At 42.3% G+C, this 19,881-nt stretch overlaps 1 long non-coding RNA gene across 1 annotated transcript; it reads right to left on the reverse strand.

Moving 5' to 3' along the window:
* Nucleotides 1–2,448: 2,448 nt before the first annotated feature.
* LOC117353423 lies at nt 2,449–17,538 on the reverse strand. Its single transcript, XR_004537935.1, has 4 exons — nt 17,003–17,538; nt 16,610–16,720; nt 3,664–3,746; nt 2,449–2,804 (listed from the first exon to the last, which is right to left on the reverse strand). It is a non-coding gene; the product is annotated as an uncharacterized LOC117353423 (long non-coding RNA).
* Between the last annotated feature and the right edge of the window lie 2,343 nt (nt 17,539–19,881).

Genomic DNA, 19,881 nt, shown 5'->3' on the forward strand with positions numbered 1-19,881 from the left:
TCATAGCATGCTGAGCTAGTTGAAATGATGACACTTTGACCACCAATTGTCCAAGTAGGGAAATACGTGAAAGCCCCATGAGTGAAGAGCTGCCGCCACTACAACTAGGCTTTTTGTGAAGAGTTGAGAGGCTGAAGCCAGTCTGGAGGGCAAGACTTTATATTGGAAGTGTTGAGATCCAACTTGAAAGCAAAAATACTTTCTGTGAGCAGGTAGAGTGGATATGCAAGCGTAGACCTGGTTTTAGTGTGCCGCCAGCGGGAAAAGTTTGCAAGACACTGCTCTAGATGTTCACCACCAAGAGCAACAAGAACTTCAACATGCTCCTTGTGACCCCACCGTCTCTCCTGCTGACATCACTTCCTATATGCAGCACCCAGAAATGGCGTCAGCGGGAGAGATGATGCGGTCGTGCAGAGCGCGTTAAAGTTGTTGCTTATGGTGATGAACTAGAGGTATGGGGGAAGGAAAGGGGCACACGCATGTGGCGAGGAGTGGGAAGAGGTGGGGGAGGGGAGGAGAGGAGAAGGAGTGCCGGCACCCCCACCAACATGGTGCCTGGGTTGGACCCCCCCCAAACACATACACCCCTTACTAAGCCACTGCACTGATCACTGTGGAACTGTCAATCAATGCTATGCTTGTAGTATAGACTAAAGTGAATATGATTCCAAGTGATGAAACACTCGGTACCAAGTATAATATAGGCTGAACCAATGCTGATACCACATGTTAATGTAGTCTATCCCTATTCAAAACAACTGATTGCACAAATAAAAATCCTGAGAAGATATTAAGTACCAATATTAGTACCATAGTAGTAGTAATAGTAATATTTACAAGCCATGAACAACTTCTAAGAATTCCTACTATGGCAGTATAGTATCCACCTGTGCTTTCATCTGCAATCAGGAGTGAAAAGTCTGATTCTCAAATTTAAGAAACCATAGCTACAAAATATTAATGTCCATGGTCACTACAGAAAATTATCTGACTGTGTAATTTTAAGTAATAAGATTAGTGTAAGGGGGTTACACAAAATTACTTAACTGCCAACTGATGAAGGGGCGATTTCCTATTTTCTTTTTTTTTTAATGTATTAATTTTTGTATTAATTTAATGTATTAATTTTAATGTATTAATTTAATGTATTAATTTTTGTATTAATTTAATGTATTAATTTTTGAAAACATAAACACCAAGTATACAGTTTACAGAAAGCAAGTTAGCAATTACATATTTCAATGAAGTTTTAAAGCATAATGCTCACAGAAAAAAAAGGAAAAGAAAATGACTTTAGCTAATAATGCTCCAGTCCTCTTAGGATCCAAGATAATGAAATTTAGCGAGATTTAAGAAAATATTTAAACACATATTTAAAGCATACTATAGGTGATAGAACTGAGTTGAGAGTTTCATATAATAAACCAATTGGGCTCAAGACTTTTCAGTTCCCAGGCGGGATAATGACAAAAATGCTGTCAACTGACTAGGCTCGAAGAAAACATATTTAACATATACACTATGCACTTACAAGAGTGACGAAAATAAAAAGTAGCACCTAAAGATATAACCCCTGGCTTCATCAAAAGAAACTCGCAATGGCACCTCTGCGTCTCTCGTGAGAGATCAGGGAACATTTGTACTTTAAAACCAATAAACTCTTTCTGTCTATTTTTAAAGAAAAGTTTCATCAGCCAAACTTTATCAATTGAAAGAGCTAAAGATATGATCAAGGTGGATGCTACTGCTGCCTCATTATCAGAAGACTCTACAAATCTGAGATATTCATTGGCTCTTGGTCTAGAGCCCTTTTTTGTTGAAATTGATTTTTATCAGGTTTATAATATACCCGAGAAAATGGTGGCATTGTTTCTTCTGGAATTTCCAAGATTTCTAACAAATATCTTTTAAGCATTTCCCTAGGCATTACCGATGTAAGCCTAGGGAAATTAATCAATCGTAAGTTGTTATAATGAGAATTGTTCTCAAGAATCTCCATTTTTCTCCTGAGATTAATATTATCTCTCACCAATGTTTCTTGTAACTGTTTACAGTTTTTTATTTCCTGTTCAAGTTTCTGAATAATTAGAAGCAGTCAGTTCAAATTTTAAATCCTTTAATTCCTTAGAATGCTCAGTAAATTTCCCTTCACCAGACCAACCATAAGATCCCATAACGAATCTAGGGTTACCTCTGCAGGTTTATCCAAGGAAATATTAAATTGAGAAGTAGCAGAGTGCTCACCAATCTGTAGAAATTTTTTGTTGTTTTCCTCCCTGGTTCAGTCCCATCTCCGATGCTGAATCTGCCTCAAAATCTTCAATTGGCTTCCCTGAAGTCAGAGCTCTAACCTCCAAGCTCCCCGAAGTAATAATGCTTGCCTCAGGGGAGTGAAATGCTACGACATCCGGGGCTTCCACACCCCTTAGAGAGCTGGTAGTTTGAGGCTGCGGGGGTGGTACCGTCACATCGGGGCTAAGTTTTGTTTCCAGCTCTGGAGGATCAGCAATGGTCCAGCCTGCTCCGTGCACCCTCAGCAGGCTGCTCTCTGACGTTGTCGAGATTCCCTGCATTCATCGGAAAAATTCCTCAATATTACCAAGCACGGGTACCCCGGGGCATTGGCAAGTGCCAGCTGCGCTCAGGCTCCTTCGCTTCGGCATCCTCAACAGGTATGTTTTGTGATAGAAGAAAAATGCTGTTATTTAGAGGAGCAAGTCTTCAGAACAATTCCCTCAGCGCTTCTAGCCTGCCACCATCTTGGATCCAATAAAGATCTCAATTTTCTATTTTCTGTGTTTCTATTTAGTAAAGAAAAAAAAATGTCTGACAAAAATGTCTACTTCTATTAAGAGCTTTATTGAGCATATTTGCCCTTAAAGCCTAGTCTTTTCTTACAAGAAATGTCAGCAGACTCTTCTAAAGTAATGGAGTGTGACGTTCTCAAATAGATACCGTATCAAAAAGAATGCTACTTGGAAATGGCACTAATATAAGCTGAGCTTTGAAGAGCTGACCAATATTACTTTCTAATTAATGAAAACAAAGCTCAAGGAACTTCTAAAATATCCTAACCATCCATGTGATACAGAAAACAATCAACTCTAGAGATTTTTAGCAATAGCTATTGTATGCATAAAAATCACACATTTTTTAAATGTATTTGTAGGTGGACAGTCATAGGAGGGAGATGGAACACAAAACATCAACAGTAATATCTGCTGATAGCAAACATAATTGGTAGGTATCTTGGACTTGTATATGAGAATATCTTTTCTTTTAATTTTGTTTTTCAGAAAAAAAAGCAACAAAATGCCTTCAATCTTTCTGCAATTCTGCATGGTTGAACATTTGAAATGAGTCTGTGCATCTCCCCCAGGCACTGATTCAAACTTGATTGGGGCAAAGCAGTCTCCTTGTGCTTATTTTTATAACGTCACTTTGGAAGTTATATAGCCAAAGGAATAGAAAATGTGCTGTACCACTGCCAGATTATCACATATCCTTTGATCAAATGGGAGTGGGGGAGGGGTAGTGGGGATTATGTTTATCAACAAGTTGTATGACCTTAGCAGAATGACAATGTCAGGTCAACTAGAGAGAGTAAGCTCATGGAGCTAAAAAAAAAAAAAAAATTCATCTGACAATCCTCATAATTACCATCATCTGCTGCTTTTCCTTCTTCTGGCAAAGAAACACTCCATCCATTTGCAGAAATTGCCCACGGAAACCTTACATCAAAACTAATCACAATGATTAAAATCAGCTTTTCTGTGCAAGAGAAAAGTAATAAGCAAGTTGGAGGCTGCAAAAAGCCTTTTCCCACATATATACATGAATCTGCAACAATACATGTTATATAACAATACATGTAAATAGCATTGAACTCTTTCTGAGGCATATTAGCGATCCATAAATACTAAAGTAATATAATCTACATATTGATATTCAAAGCATCTTTAAGATGATCAAGGCTATAGCAGCACAACCAGTTAATTAAACTTTTCTTTGCAGATTGACAGACTAGCTCTCGTAAAAGCATGAGCTAATTGTATCCTGATCCTTGGCTTGAAGGGCTTCAAAGCCCTGGGGCAATTATATTCAGTATTTTGTTCTGCCTACCTTAGCCAAGCTACTATATTTCTCTTTTGGTATAGTGAACCAGAGGGAAAGGAGTGAGAAAAATAGGCAAAGGAGGGAAGTTGAAAAAACAGACACTTCATCTTCAGTGTTTCAGCTACAGCCTGACAGTTTAGAATTTTTTAAAAAAAAATAAGGATGGCATAGCTAGGGATTTTAATATGCAGTTTGCAATTATGAATGGTTCAGCAACAGGAGCATGCTGCAGTTTCTAGAAAATCTCTCATTCTTTCTCCCTCTTCATCTGTGTTTATAACATCATCATATTCAGATGAAGACCAGTAGAAAGGGGACAGAAAGGGCTGTAGTGGAAGCAGGAGGCAGTAGAAAAGGAAGAGCATTGTGGATGGATGTGAAATATTCGACATGCTAGTTTCAGCTGCTAGTGACTATAACCCGGGCTGCAATCACCATGCATAAGAACATAAACATTGCCATACTAGGTCAAACTGAAGGTCCATCAAGCCCAGTATCCTATTTCCTACAGTGGTTAATTCAGGTCATAAGTATCTGGTAACATAAGCACCTGATATAAGAGGCATGAGGAGGCTAAGCCTCCCCAGCCCAAAAAATGAGTTTTCCTACCCGCTGCCTTCCTGGTGCTATCCCCATATTTTCCCCCTAAATCGCCCACCCGCATACAGTAGTAATTTTTCTCTCCGTTTAGCTAACTCTGCCGGTTCCATGGTATTAATTATAGTAAAGCCATGTGAGACCTAGCTCTCTGCATGCTTTGGTTGTTTCCTTAGACTGGCCCCACCTCCTCCAATATAACATCCGCTTTCAGAGGATGCAGGGCTGGCCCAGAGGAAGCTGCTAAAGATTGTAGAGATCTGGGGGTTCCATGCAACATTGCAATAATTTCTACCTGGCTTGGCAAAGATTACTAAATGGAGAAAAAAACAACTACTATGGATCTGGTGGGTGGCCAGGAGGGTCAGGAAGAGAGAAGGAACAGTGTTGGGGATGGTCAGGGAGAAAGGCAGGAACAGTGCTGAGTGGGAGTTAGGGAGAGAAACAGGAGAAGTGCAGGGGTGGTGGTGGTAGAGAGAGAGAGGCAAGAGCAGTACCGGGAGGGCAAGGATAGAAACAGGTGTAGTGTTGGGAGTGCAGAGAAAGAGAGAGAGAAGGAACAGTGCTGGGTGGAGGGTCAGAGAGAGAGAGAGAGAGAGATAGGAGCAGTGCTGAGGGGGCAAGGTGAGAAACAGAAAAAGTGTTGGGGGAAGAGAAAGACAAGAGCAGTGCCAGGGAGCAGAGAGAGTGAAAGACACTGTTGGTGAGAGGGAGAGACATAGGGGCAATGCTGATTAAGGGTGGTGGTAGATAGACAGATGATGGATAGCATGGGGAGAAAAAGAGAGACAGAGGTAATACTACATGGGGGAGAAAAATATTGGGTAATGCTGGGTGGAGAAGAGAGCGAAAAACAAGGGAAATGCTGCATCACAGAGACAGAGAGATAGACATGGGCAATGCTGGTGAAAGAGGAAGAGAAAAACAAGAGATGTTGGATGGAAGGTGGTAGAGAGAAAGAAGCTAGATGGCAAGGTGTGAGGGAACAGTTAGTGAAATATTGGAGAATAAGGATAAGGAGAATAGGAAAGCCAGGGTGAGGGAAAGAGATGAAAGTTGTAGGCAGATGCAATAATAAGAGGAAGATATGGATGATATGAATGAATGAAATCTAAATCTAAATGGAAGAATGCTGGAAGGAACAGTTCAGTGTTAGCGCTGGATATAGAAGAAAAGGTGAAGAAGCCAGATGGAGAGAAAAAAATGACATATGGATAGGAGGACCTTTGGAAAGATAATGAAAAGAAGATAGAAAGCAGAGAAAATTAAGTGGCCAGACAACTAAGGTACAAAAAGAAATTAATTTTTTTTTATTTAGGATGATGCAATGTGTACTTATATTAGCCTGATAGGGGCTGAGTAGTACCTGATTTATCACCTGCTCAAATTTCGCAGGAGCCCCATGGAGCCCAAAGGGAGGACTTTGAACTGATATAGCCCCTGATGGGTAATAAAGATTGTTTTTTTCTCTGGATATCTCTTATAGGGGAATCTGCCAATATTGCTTTGTAAAGTCCAGAGTGGACAGAAATTGAGCCCCCACCCCCAACTCTTCCACTAACATCCACTTGGGGCATTTGGTATGTATCAAAACATGATATATTACTGACTCATAAGAACATACGAATTGCCGCTACTGGGTCAGACCAGTGGTCCATCGTGCCCAGCAGTCGTCTCACATGGCGGCCCCTAGGTCAAAGACCAGTGCTCTAAATGAGTCCAGCCTCACCTGCGTACTTTCCAGTTTAGCAGGAACTTGTCCAACTTTGTCTTGAATCCCTGGAGGGTGTTTTCCCCTATAACAGACTTCGGAAGAGCGTTCCAGTTTTCTACCACTCTCTGGGTGAAGAATAACTTCCTTATGTTTGTACGGAATCTATCCCCTTTTAACTTTAGAGAGTGCCCTCTCGTTCTCCCTACCTTGGAGAGGGTGAACAATCTGTCTTTATCTGCTACGTCTATTCCCTTCAGTATTTTGAATGTTTTGATCATGTCCCCTCTCAGTCTCCTCTTTTCAAGGGAGAAGAGGCCCATTTTCTCTAATCTCTCACTGTACGGCAACTCCTCCAGCCTTTTAACCATTTTAGTCGTTCATCTCTGGACCCTTTCGAGTACTACTGTGTCCTTCTTCATGTACGGTGACCAGTTCTGGACGCAGTACTCCAGGTTAGAGCGCACCATGGCCTGATACAACGGCATGATAACCTTCTCCGATCTGTTCGTGATCCCCTTCTTTATCATTCCTAGCATTCTGTTTGCCCTTTTCGCCACCACCGTGCATTGCGTGGACGGCTTCATCGACTTTTCGATCAGAACTCCCAAGTCTCTTTCCTGGGAGGTCTCTCCAAGTACCACCCCGGACATCCTGTATTCATGCATGAGATTTTTGTTACTGACATGCAGATCTTTGCAATCCCCCTTTGTCTTCACTACTTTGAATAACTTCATATTGTCTGCAAATTTAATCACCTCACTCGTCGGACCAATGTCCAGATCATTTATAAACATGATGAAGAGCATGGGTCCAAGCATCGAGCAGTGTGGCACCCCACTGGTGACGCTCTTCCAGTCCAAGTATTGTCCATTTACCCTCACTCTATGTTTCCTATGCTCCAGCCAGTTTTTAATCCACGTGAGTATTTCACTCTCGATTCCATGGCTCGCAATTTTCCGAAGTAGTCATTCATGTGGAACCTTATTGAACGCCTTCTGAAAATCCAGATATATAATGTCAACCGGGTCATCCTTGTCTATCTGCCTGTTTACTCCCTCGAAGAAGTGCAGCAAGTTTGTCAAACAAGATCTGCCTTTGCTGAAACCGTGCTGGCTGGTCCTCATCAGACCATGCCCATCAAGGTGATCAATGATGCGGTCCTTTATCAGCACCTCTACCATCTTTCCCGGTACCGAGGTCAGACTCACCAGTCTGTAATTTCCCAGATCTCCCCTCGAACCTTTTTTGAAGATCGGCGTAACATTCGCCACCTTCCAGTCTTCCGGAATCTTTTTAACTTGTTGATTTGGTTTAGTACATCTTGCACATTCACCGAGATTTCTTTCAGGTACTCCACATCATCACCCTTAAAAACCATTTCCAGTTCAGGTAGATCTCTTATATCTTCTTCCATAAAGACCAAAACAAAGAGTTCATTCAGTCTTTCCGTTATGGCATTATTCTCCCTGAGTATCCCTTTTGCTCATTGATCATCCAATGGCCCACGGATTTCCTCACAGGTTTTCTGCTTCTGATCAAAAAAAATTGTTATGAGTTTTTACTTCTTTTGCAAGTTTCTCTTCATATTATTTCTTAGCTTTCTTTATCAGTGCTTTGCATCTAACTTGCCAGTGCTTGTGTCTCTTATTTTCTTCGTTCAGATCCTTTTTCCATTCTTTAAAGGATGTTTTTTTGGCTCTAATAGCCTCTTTCACGTTACCTTTTAACCATGCTGGCTCTCGAAGACCTGCAATGTGACATAAACACGCTCATGAAATGGGCCGCAACATGGCAAATGAGGTTTAACGTGGATAAGTGTAAGGTGATGCATGTCGGTCACAGACCAGTGCTTGAAATTCACTCACTCACCAAGCTGAGATTACACAGATCAAGAAGACTACTTTCCTAGTAAGATACTTAAGATGAGTAGTTGCAAGAGGCTTCATCAGGATAGTGAAAACTACACTGAGATCCAAAACAGGAGGTGGTTTGAGTGGAGGTTTTGAGTTCAAAATTCCTTTCATAAACCTGGATGAGTAGCTAGAGAGTTATTATTGAAAAGGGCATTATAAGCGCTAATAGAACTGAGGTGAACTCTGACAGAAGTGGTTTTAAGCCTAGAATTGGAAAGATGCAGAAGGAAGTCCAACACCAAAGGAATGGAGAATATGATCCAAGTGATGAAGATTACACCAGCGGTACAGCATGTCCACTTTAGTAGTAGGTTTTCTGGAAGCAGCTATTATGCCTTCAGCTGGGAAAGAGACTAAGGGCTCCTTTTATCAAGGTGCGCTACGGGGGTTAGCACTTTGGACATTTCATCAAGCACTAACCCCCGCAGCAAGCCAAAATACTAACGCCTCATCAATGGAGGCGTTAGCGACTAGCACGGTAGGCAGTTTAACGCGCGGTATACCGCGCGTTAAACCTCTACCACGCCTTGATAAAAGGACCCCTAAAATCTTCCGTGCTCAAGCTGAAAGTTACCAAGCTTGACTCTGAGTGAGCAGAGATCTGTAATGGAATTGGATATTTTGACAGTCAGCTGAAGTAGCAGGGCCACCGATGGGCTATGAGAATCATGATGGCTGGTTCTCGCTTGAGTTTGAACAATGTCTTTGAAACAAGAGGGATTGGTGGAAATGCATATATGAACTTGTGAGATCAATCCAGAAGAAATGCATCTGCTTCCAGGCGACGTGGGGAGAACTGTCTAGAGCAGAATTTAGGTAAATTGTGATTGCTGGAAGAAGCAAATAGGTCTATCTGAGGAGTCCCCCAAATTGAGATGCGGCGCAAGAGCTTGGAATTGAGGGTCCACTCGTGGGGCTGAAGGAATCTGCTGAGCCTGTCAGCCAGAGCATTCTGCTTCCCTTGCACATATACTGCCTTGAGGAAAATATTTCAATAAATTGGCCATTTCCAAATGTGATATAGTATATTACTACTTGATTGTCCATTCTGACAAGGAGGACTTGGTTGAGAAGACGATTCTGAAAAGTTTTCAGAGCATTTAGGATTGCTTGAAGCTCTAGCAGGTTGATGTACAGTACTCTCTCTCAGGTGGACCAGACTCCCTGAGTCCTCAGACCGATGAGGTGAGCTCCCCATGCATACATGGAAGCATCTATTGTGAGTATTTGCTGATGTGGAGGTATGTGGAACAGTAAACCCCTGGATAGATTTGCTGGCTGTAACCAACATTGGAGAGACTTACATAGAGGCGATGAAACTCTGATCTACTGGGATAGTGGATCAATGGCTTGAGACCACTGAGATGCCAGATTCCACTGTCTGAGATGGAGATGGGTGAAGGGGTCATATGAACTGTGGATGTCTTGTGTCCCAGGAGATGCATCATTTTTCTGGCTAAAATTTTCCGAAGGTAGATATATGATTACAAAGTTGAAGCAAGGTATCTTGTCTCTGCTGGAGCAGGTAAGTTCGTAAGAGAGTGGTGTTGAGTACGGCTCCTATGAACTCCAATATTTGTGTGGGTTGAAGATAAGACTTTTGATAGTTTACTTTGAATCCTAGAAGTTCCAGAAGAGCTCTAGTCGCCTATGCAGCTGACTGGACTGCTTGAGGCAATGCAGCTAGGCCAAAGGGTAGCATCTTGTACTGAAGGTGATGATGGTAGACACTGATGTGAAGATACTTTCTGTGGGCTAGATGAATGGGATATGTGTATATGCCTCTTTGAGGTCTAGAACAGTGTTTCTCAACTTGGTCCTGGAGTACCCCCTTGCCAGTCAGGTTTTCAAGATATCCACAATAAATATGCATGAAATAATTTTTCATATAATGGAGGCAGTGTATGTAAATCAAGTTTATGCTAATTCAATATGGATATCTTGAAAACCTGACTGGCATGCAAAACTTCTCTTTGACAAAATACAAGTTAAAAACTCGAAGGTCAAGAATAGGATGAAGACCTCCCGTCTTCTTTGGAATTAGGAAGTACTTTCAGTAGAACCCCTGGTTTCTCTGACAAAGGGGAACTGGCTCTATGGATTTGAGTTTTAGAAGAGCCTCGATTTCCTGAAGAAGGAGGGAAGTCTGTTGAGAATTGAAAAAGGACTCTCTTGGAGGGGTGTTTGGAAGGACTTGAGTGAAATGTAGGGAATAACCTTCCTATATGACTTGTAGAACCCAAGCATTTGAAAAGGGCAGCCATACATCACTAGAATTCTTGCTTGACTCAGTCAACGACGAACTCCATCCCTACCCATTAGGCATCCTGCTACTTTACCGCCTACCCATCCCCAGGAACAAATCCTCCGTACTCGTCCTAGAGACCATAATAAGGGCCTTCCTAAAATTCCAGAGACTATTGATCATTGGCGATATTAACCTCCACCTAGATGATAACACCAACAAGGATGCAACCGATTTCAAAGACTTCCTCACCTCCCTCGGTTTCACTGCCCCTCCGCCCACCCTTGACTACTGCAATGCCATTTACCTTTGCTTAACAAAAAAAAGTCTCCAAAGACTACAGCTTATTCAGAATACTGCAGCCAAGCTGATCTTTGCAAAATGTAAATCTGACCACGTCTCCCCACTCCTGGCCAAGCTTCACTGGCTCCCAGTGATTTCCAGAATCCAATTCAAATGCTCTTGCCTGGCTTTTAAGATTATTCACGGCATCCTTCCATCCCTAATCCCACTTTCCTTTAACTCCTCGCGCCCTGACTCCGCAAGGACCGTCCAAAGATTAAAACTATCCTTCCCCTCCCTACATGGTATTCTTCACACAGGTAAACTGGGAAAATCACTTCTATTCAAAATCACAGGTCTCTGGAACGACCTTACTACCCCTCTGCGGAACCTGATCGCCCTCCATTTATTCCGCAAACAACTAAAAACCTGGCTCTTCTCTAACATGTAATTTCTTTTCTCTTATTTTCCACTCTATTTATAAACTATGTAAACCTTTTCCCTTCCTTTCTTATTTTTTAAGTTCTTGTAAACCGTGCCAAGCTCTACTTCCGTGGAGATGATGCGGTATATAATCTTAAGGTTTAGTTTAGTTATAATAAGTGTCCAGCGCTAATGGTATAAAAGAAGATGACCCCTGATAGGTTGTGGAGGGGGCAGAGTGGGATGAATTGTGTCTATGCTCCCCAGAAATCTGTCAAAAAGACTGGGTCGATTTTTGTGCTGCAGATGTTTGAGGTTTCTGAGTCTGCTGTATCTTCTGCCTCTTCTGAGGTGGAGGCTTAGAAGAGGATGAGGTTGCCGGATAGTGCCTCTTGTAAACAGAATATTGTTGCTTCTGATAAGACTTGGAAGGTTGAGACTTGGCAGACTTAGATGAAGACAAAGTAGTCATGCTCTGCTGATGTCGAGTTAGCTTTTGCGTTGTTTCTTTGACCTTATCCCCAAACAACTCCTCTCCCAAACATGGGATATTCACCAGGCGATCCTGGACATTGATTTCAAGGTCTGAAACTCAAAGCTAGGCGAGTTGTCTTATGGCTATGGACATAGCTGATAACCTGGATGTAACGTTGAAAGCATCAAAAAATGATCTAGCCATGAACTTACAAATCTGAAGGAGATTATGGGTAGTCTCCTGGAATTCCTGAAAATTATCAGGTGGAATAAACTGCTTAAAAACAGGTGTTTAACTAGTTGTTTGAAACAGGTCATAAAAAAAGTTGTAGCTAAGAACCCTGCTAGCAAACATAGAGTTTTGGAAAAGTCGGCGTCCAAACTTATCTAATTTGTGACCTTCCCTTCCTGGAGACGCACTGGCATACACTCATATGCTAGAAGACTTTTTAAGGCCTGACTCCACCAGTAAAGGCTGGTGCTGGAGTTGCGGCTTATCAAAACCTGGACATAACTATATCCTATACAGAGAGTCAATTTTTCTAGGAGTTATGGGAAGCGTAAGAGGAGTCTCCCAGTTCTTAAACATAGCATCCTTGAACAAATGATGGCATGTCTATTTGAGGTCTTCAGGTATTTCATCAAATTCCAGCACTTCAAGGAGCTCCGCCCTTGATTCAGATTATGTTTTTAGTTTCACTGGAAAAGCTTTTCCCATCTGCCAGATGAATTTTGTGAAGGACAATCATTCAGGAGGCGATCTGCATCTGGGCAGAGGAGGAAATAGATCTGATGGAATTCTGCATGATTCTGGAGCAGATAATTCGGGCTCAGGATCAGTATCATCATGCACTGAGAGATTTGAATCCACTAGTCCAACTCCAAAAGACTCACTTGTATGGAGAGCTATGTCTCTCAGGTGGAGGAGAATGGCGGTGATGAGAGCACTGAGAAGAACTCTTATGAGTACGTCAGTACCACTCCAACGAGGATGATGAAGAAGTTTGACACCGAGAGTGAGTGGATCTTGATTTGTGTCAAGAATGGGATCTGGTACCATGAGATCTCAATGCTCTTTTAGCTGTAGATTTAGCAGAAGAGCAAAATTTGGTACCATGTGATTTTGATGCTCTCTTAGTACCAGAAGGAGGGTGAGGATCGGTACCATGGACCCTCAATGAGCCATGTTCAGGCTGGGCCAGTACCGAGGGAGACGGAGCAAGTATATTACATTACATTAGTGACTTTTATTCTGCTATTACCTTGCGGTTCAAGGCGGATTACATAAGAGGTCATGGAGGCGTTAGCGTCTAGCACGCGTGCTAAAACCGCTAGCGCGCCTTAGTAAAAGGAGTCCTTAAATTTGTTTTATTTTATTTTTTATCTTCTTTCATTATTTCTATTTTCTATCTCTTTGATTTTTGATCTTGGAAATGTATTACTGTATTTTCACGCATATAACGCGCGCGTTATACACGGTTTTTACAAACATAGTAACATAGTAGATGACGGCAGATAAAGACTCGAATGGTCCATCCAGTCTGCCCAACCTGATTCAATTTAAATTTTTTTTTTTTTTTTTTTTTAATTTTTCTTCTTAGCTATTTCTGGGCAAGAATCCCAAACCGTGCATAACCTTGCGCGTTATACACGTGAGCGCGTTTTACAAATTTTTTTTTACATAGTTCCCCCCCCCCCCGCAGGACCGCTCGCACCCCCACCCCGAAGGACCGCTCGCACGCACCCGCACCCCCACCCTGAAGGACCGCTCGCACCCCCACAGCCTCCCGACCCCCCCCCTTCATCATGTAGAAGCTCCTACCGGTGTCCTGCTGCTTCCTCTTGGCGGTCCCGACCCTTCTGTGAGCCCTGCGTCTGCGCTGCTTCATCTTCCGGTGGTCCCGCCCTTTCTCTGACGTCAGAGATAGGGCGGGACCGCCGGAAGATGAAGCAGCGCAGACACAGGGCTCACAGAAGGGCCGGGACCGCCAAGAGGAAGCAGCAGGACACCGGTAGGAGCTTCTACATGATGAGGGGGGGGGGTCGGGAGGATGTGGGGGTGCGAGCGGTCCTTTAGGGTGGGGGTGCGGGTGGGAGTGCGTGCGAGCGGTCCTTCGGGGTGGGGGTGCAAGCAGTCCTGCGGGGGGGTGAATCGGACGTCGGGGGGGGGCATCAGGCTTTCAGGGTGGGGACAGGACTTCAAGGGGGAGAGGAGAGTCGGGGCGGGGGAAAGGAGAGTCGGGGTGGCCAGAGTAGAGTCGGAGCGGGCGAAAGGAGAGTCGGGCGGCGACGGGAGAGTCGGGGCAGCATGCACGGTATACGGGTGTGCGCGGTATATAAATTTTTTTTTACATATATGTCGGTTTCCCGCGTGCTATACCCGTGTGCGCGTTTTACACGGGTGCGCGTTATCTACGTGAAAATACGGTATATGTTGTTATTACATATTTTTAGTTTATCAGGTACTTTAGCTAGATTGTGAGCCTTCGTGATAGATAGGGTAGGTTTTCTCAAGTACCTAATTTCATTTTAGTTCCGCTTAGGTCAGTAAAATGCAGGAGCAGTATATCAAATCTTAAATAAACATAAACATAAACTTTAGTGGCCCATGTCACAAGGTGCAGTGCCATCTTGAATCCTCTCCCTCATCACTAAAACATAAGAACATGAATTGCCATCTCCGGATCAGACCCTAGGTCCACGCGGAGGCCCCGCCAGGTGTACCCTGGCATAGTTTTAGTCCCCATATCAATCAAAGCTTCTCATAAGGAGATGTGCATCTAGTTTACCCTTACCCGTATCACTTTATGCCACTCATAAGGATATACATCTAGCTTACCCTTAAATCCTAGAACGGTGGATTCCACAATTACCTCTTCTAGGAGAGCATTCCAGGTGTTCACCACTCGTTGCGTGAAGCAGAACTTCCTGATATTTGCCCTGAGCTTGTCCCCCTTAGCTTCAGTCCATGTCCTCTTGTTCGTGTCACATTGGATATTGTAAATAATTTTTTTTTCCTACTCTATTTTGTCGATTCCTTTCAGTATTTTGAAAGTCTCGATCATATCCCCTCGCAGTCTCCTCTTCTCAAGGGAGAACAATCCCAGTCTCTTAAGTCGTTCCTCATATTCCAAGTTTTCCATACCTTTTATTAGCTTTGTTGTTCCTCTCTGCACCCTCTCCAGCATTTTTATATCCTTCTTTAGGTATGGCGACCAATGCTGGACGCAGTATTCCAAGTGTGGTCTGACCATCGCTCTATAAAGCGGCATTATTACTTTCTCCGATCTACTCGTGATTACCTTCTTTATCATGCCTAGCATTCTATTTGCATTCTTCACTGCCACCACGCATTGCGCCGACAGTTTCAGGGTCCTTCAGGTGTGTTAAAAATGGGGATCCTTATTTTTAATTAGTGTAACAAATGATCAAGCAGCTTTTTTAAAAATGAATGAGTGTGTTTGATGATCTCAAGGTATCTAGCCAGTGCAATAAGTTGGTGAAAAAAAAATAATCCAGAAAAAGATCAGACAGCACAGAGAAAAGTGCAATAAGCAGAAAGGAGGCGGTTATAATGCTTTGTACAGGCTACTGATAAGTTCTCATTTGGAATAAAATGTTCAGCTTTGGAGGCCATATCAATAAGGATATAAAGCAGGGGTGTCCAACCTTTTGGCTTCCCTGGGCCGCAATGGCCGAAAAAAATGTTTCTGGGGCTGCGCAAACACTGCAGCAAGACAGAGGAGGGAGCCGGCAAGACGGTAAACACCCGGGGGCAGCAGAGGAAAACACTGCATCACCCTCGACCAGGGCCACGCAAAATATTTTATGGGGCCGCATGCAGCCCTCGGGCCACAGATTGGACACCCCTGATATAAAGAGACCAAAGGTGATCCAGGATATAGCAGAAAATTGGTTTGGGATCTCCACTGAAACAGCCTTGAGATCCTAAACACATAAACCTTAGCGGAGAAGGACATTAAATAACATGAAATGAAGCTGCATGCCTGGATTGCACTACAACAGGAAGAGGCAAAGCTATTATGGAATTTGTGAAGAGCAAAAATATGGAAACCAAGCATTGTGCATCTTATCTCTGAACAGCAGCAAAATAACTTTTTGCACTTCAAAGAAAAGATGGAGGTAACCTGAACTGAGCAGCAGTTATAATTTTAATCACTATAATGGGCAGACTGGATGGGCCATTTTAGTCTCTAGCCATTGTTGTTACAAGTCAAGAACCATGATTTTTAAAAATACTTTTTTATTTATGATATTTCAAAATATACAAGTAAATAGCCATCACTTTTTCCACTTTGAGTGTGAGTGTGTGGGGGAGGGGGGGAGGGGGGGGGGCAGAAAGAGAAAGGGGATTATGACAAGGAAGATAAAAATTGCACAAAAAAACATACCAAAACAATGGACAATAAAAACTGGAGAAGTTTCATTTGCTAGCAGCTTACAAGAAATATGATTGGTAGCTTTTCTTGGACTTGCATATGTGAATTTTCTTTTCTTGTAATTTTGTTTTCACAAAAAAAAGGTAAAATGCCTTCAATTTTTCTGCAATTCTGCATGGCTGAACATTTGAAATGAGTTTGTGTATCACCCCCAGGCACTGATTCAGACTTGATTGGTGCACAGAAGTCTCCTTGTCCTTATTTTTATAATGCTATTTGGAAAGTTATGTGACCAAAGGAATTGATTAAATGGGGTCGGAGGATCTTTGTCAACAAGTTGTACGACCTAAGTACAATGATAATGCCAGATCAACTAGAGACACAGTGAGCTCGTGGATCTACAGCCAAATAAAGACAAACATCCAATAATCCTTATAATTACCGTCATCTGCTGCTTTTCCCTCTTCTGGCACAGAAACACTCCATCCATTTGCAGAAATCGCCCACGGAAACCTTACATCAAAACTAATCACAACGATTAAAATCAGCCTTTCTGTGAAAGAGAAGAGTAATAAGCAAGTTGGAGGCTCGAAGGAGCCTGTTTTCCACACATATACACAAGGAAGGATTTGAAACAATACATGATATATCTACATATTGATATTCAAAACGGAAATCAAGGCTATAACAATGCGACCAGTTAATTTAATTTAACTTTTCTTTTGGAGATTGATTTAGACTAGCAGTAGAGGCATGAGCTAATTGTATCCTGATCCTTGCCTTGAGGGGTTTCAAAGCCCTGGAGCAACTATTCTCAGTATTTTGTTCTCTCTACCTTAGCCAAGCTATTGCATTTCTCTCTGGTGTAGCAAGGGGAGCAGATCGCGACGAGAAAATCAGAGGGAAAGGAGAGATTTTTAAAAAGATAAGAGGGGGAAGTTTGGGGAAAAAAGAGAGAGAGACTTTGTTCTTCAATGTTTCAGGTAAGGTCTGATGGTTTCGGTTTGTTATTCTTTGCCAGGGATGGTACGGCTGGGGACTTTCGGGTGCAACTTGCTTTTACGCATGTGCCAGCAATAGGAGCACGCTACAATTGCTGGCAAATCTCTCCCATTTTCTCTCTGTGTGTTTTCATCATCACGTCCTGAAGAAAGGAAGAAAGAGGAAAGAAAAGACTGCAGCGGGAAGAGGGCGATGGTGGTGAAGGGAGGAGGAGGGGTGCAGGGGGAACTCAGGCGGAGGAACCGCTTCCTCGCCCTGGGTGTGCGCGTGAGCTTAGGCTTTTTGCTACTGGCTGCAGCCCTTTCTCCTGTCTCGCGCTCCAGTGCGCTGGATCTGGGAGCCTCATAGCTGCTCCCCGACACCCTCTCCTCCGACCTTTCCGCCGAAAAAGAAAGTGCGCCTAGTTTCCTTCTTTTTTTTTTTTTTTTTTGATGGGGGAAAGGTTCAATTAAGCCTGGGGGGGGGGGGTTTCTCCTTTCCTTAATGCTTTTAAAGCATCTGGCTTTTAACACACTTTTGGATCGTTTTCATGAAAGACGCCATTGTGGCGCTGTAGATTTTGCCCGAGGGGATTTTTGTTTTAACGAATAAGGTGCCTTTTTTTTCTTTCTCTTATTCTTCCTTTATATGCATATCAGTACTGAATCGGTGACTCATCTTCTTTGTGTCTTCTGGATCACTGTAATGAAACCTTTTTAGTTCAAGTTTGCCCTCCTGTTTATAAAGGCACAGCGTGCTACTGAGAACAGACGTCTGGAGGCGGTGACTAGGATGTTGTTAGCAGGAGATGGTTCAGGGTAATGGATTTGCCCTGTGTTGCCTGCATGCCTTCAGGTCTGGACGAAGCCTCTTAAAGGGAAAGTGCATTGGCCTGTGCTGTCGGTGTACTGGGAGCTTGGGGGGAAGACAGCATCTTTACATAAAACGCTTTAATTCTCAGAGAATAAATTGTAAAACCAATTAAATCCTTTTACTGGAGTCATTAGCAAACAAAACTTTTTTGTACTGTTTAGACATGTTTTCATATAGTTTTGTTTTAAGAATGTGTAATTCTGCAGGGAAATTTCAAACTATATATATTATTTCAGAATATATAATTTCAGACTATATATTTCTGTATAGAAACATACACACACACACACCACTTGTACTATTTATCTCGGGTAGGAGTCTTTACAATTATGTTTAAACTTTTATGATTTCTAACGTGTAGAAAGGATGGGAACTAGTCAAGCACATTGTTTTAAGTGAGGTGACGGTTTAAGACTAAATTAGCACCACAGACTACTTATATTTATGTATATATATTTCAAAGAAAGTCTGACGTGTGTCTGCTGGGAACAAAATAACATACGTTTTCTTTAAGCTGTTTTCAATCAGCTATGCTGGCAGCTGGAGATACAAGTTGTATTTGAGAATACCCTCTGGGTACCAAACATGCTTGAATTGTTTTAGCAAATTAAAAATGTACATAAAGCTTTACCTCCTCAGCATTGAATTTGAGACCACCTATGTCACAGAAAAAAAAAGTATTTTAAAAATACCCTTCTGTTTTTAAAATATATGGGAGGAGGAAAGTGATGGCCTTTTTTTAAAGGACATTTTTTAAAGTGGAACATGTAAAATTCATGTTAGACTATGGGGTCATTTTATTAAGGCGCACTAAATGCTAAGGTATCCATTATATTCTATGGGCGCTTTAGCATTTAGCGCATGCTAAATCGGTTAGCACACCTTAATAAAAGGACCCCTACATAAGCTAAAGAACTGCAAATATTGTGTATATTTGTTTTACATAAAATAACTATAACCATTTTTAAGGTAATGCCATTTATATTTTGTAAACAAAGCTGTGATTTAAGATGATGCTATGTTTTAAGATGATCACACATAACAAGTTTTTATTCCTTTTGATACACTGTGGTAAGGATTTGAATAGCTTAAATTATAATTAATATTCACTTTGTCCGAGTTACTTGTTCAGATTACAAATTACTGTACTTTAAAAAATCTATCACCAAGCAAGCTCTGAGAAGTTTGGGAGCAAGAGTGACGTTGTTTAGTTAATAAACAGAAACAAAACCCTTAAATAGTGCTAATTAGTTATTAGGGGGTCCTTTTACTAAAGCGTGCTAGCCATTTTAGCACACGCTAAATGCTAATGCGTCCATAGGATATAATGGATACATTAGCATTTAGCACGAGCTAAAACATGCTACTGTGCCTTAGTAAAAGAACCCCTAGGTTACTACACATGGTCATGGAACTTTTTTAATACAATTCACTATGAAATAAACCTGCTTAAATGTAATATTTCACAGGATTCAAAATGACTGCAGTGATTATAATTACTGGAGCTCCATAGTAGTAAAGTTACCATATATACTCGAATATAAGTCGATCTGAATACAAGTCGGGATCCCCCTTTTCCCCCCAAAAGGAGGAAAAATGGTTGACTCTAATATAAGTCGGGTGGCTTAATAATCAAGTGTCCTGCCCTGCCAAGCTCTGCACCCAGCACCCTTTCTTCCTTCCCTCCCCTGTCAGGCTCTGCACCCAGCACCCTTCCTTCCCCTATCAGACTCTGCACTCTCCCTCTCAGGCTCTGCCCTCTGTCCCCCCCCCTGCCCTATCTTCATACCTCTGCCAATCCCTGGTGGAGGTGCAGCAGGCAGGAGCAAGCTTTCTGAACTCCTGCCCCGCTGCTAACCG

This window comes from Geotrypetes seraphini, chromosome 2 (genome assembly GCF_902459505.1).
Source record: "Geotrypetes seraphini chromosome 2, aGeoSer1.1, whole genome shotgun sequence".
Classification (NCBI taxonomy): Eukaryota; Metazoa; Chordata; class Amphibia; order Gymnophiona; family Dermophiidae; genus Geotrypetes; species Geotrypetes seraphini.